Source organism: Oncorhynchus mykiss, chromosome 7 (genome assembly GCF_013265735.2).
Source record: "Oncorhynchus mykiss isolate Arlee chromosome 7, USDA_OmykA_1.1, whole genome shotgun sequence".
In the NCBI taxonomy this organism is placed as follows: domain Eukaryota; kingdom Metazoa; phylum Chordata; class Actinopteri; order Salmoniformes; family Salmonidae; genus Oncorhynchus; species Oncorhynchus mykiss.
In genome coordinates, this window is record NC_048571.1 from 76,195,908 (window position 1) to 76,197,578 (window position 1,671).

Genomic DNA, 1,671 nt, shown 5'->3' on the forward strand with positions numbered 1-1,671 from the left:
ATATTATAGGCTCTGACAATAAAATTGTAGATGTCATCGAATAAATAATATGTATGCTACTTGGTAAATAAATGAATAAAATATGTAAAGAAAGTATGCAATCAAACTGTTTTTATTATGTAATCCCACATTTGTTTTACTGCATATGTGTGCAACAAAAATTTTACATTCACATTTGGCTACTTTCTGTCAAATCTACGCATACAATTTGAACACACTGCAACTGCCTCTGCAACGCAATGCTGCAAGGCAAACACAGCGTTCCATTGGAAAATAATGTACTGGTGTACCAAAACGCATTCACAGTCGGTGTGTTTGAAGCGTTAATGTACTTCTGGTGTACCAAGACGCAAAACACAGTCGGTGTGTTCGACGCTCATTCTCCTTTATTGAGGGGGGTGGATGATGATGATATGTGATTTACTAGTGAACATTTGAAGTTATAAATCATTAATTTAAACAATAATGAAAAGAGAGTATGTGGTTTAATTTACTGTTTAAAGCTCATTTTATGGTTGGGACACTGGGAGTGGGAACGTGATGTACACTTGCTTTCCAGCAGACGGTGCTATGAGCCAAAACATTGGGTCTGAGTTATGCTTTCTTATTGCAATGGATTATATCGGCCATATATCAAATAAATAATGTAACCTAAAAAAGTACAGATCCAGAGAATTTAAGTTTATGGTCTAAGACTTTAAAAAAAATCCTTATACTGAGTAATACATACATGTGTAAACATATGTAGTATATAGAACGATGCAAATACATATTTATGTATTTTTTTTGTGCTCTCCCCATCAATAATATTGCATGTGGCTATCGAGTATTTTCCCTTGCTATCCAGAATCCTTGGGACGTCCCTACCCGCCATTGAAATTGACATTTAAAAATATTAAGATTAGGGTTAGGTAAGGGTTAGGGTTTAGTGTAGGGACATCCCAATCATACTGCATTGCATTAACAATGTTGGTCTAGTAAACCCAGAAAGGGTTCCCACTAGATGGGAAAGCGGCAATGTCCAAATCGGCTATATCATAAAAATAGATGATATCTAAAATGAGCTTTTTGGTCTTAATTTTAGGTTAGGGTTAGGCATAAGGTTAGCAGTGTGGTTAGGGTTAGGTCATACATTATTATATTGATTGAGGCTTCTGTTCTTCTCTGGTTATGTTTCAAATAAGATTTTAAGAAGATACATTGTAGATTTAGGCGGTTTCGTCTAGAAGGGATACAGTTTTGTCGAAATTGACTTTACGTAGCAGGTTAGGAAAAAGGTTAGGGTTAGCTAAATTGCCCTCCAAAAATCTACCTTTGACGACACAAACTGGATTACGTCTAGTCATGACCAAAATACCGGGGTTTAGGCCCCCCTGAAAGCCGCCGAATGTAATATTTTAGCTGTCTGAAAATATTGCCTGTTGGTCCTCCAACAATTTTATGAATTCGTATTGTAACGATAATATTACATGCATTATCGATATACATTTCAATGCTTCATCCGTTTCATGTTATAATGTAGTTGGATCACATATAAATACATTTCTTCAGAATAAGGTTTGAAACAAGTGTTAGTATTTATTTAGGAAAGCAAACAGACATCCCACTGATCTTTACGCACGCACAAGCACACAGGGTTTTCACTAGTTACCACAGCCACAAGGTCAAAAT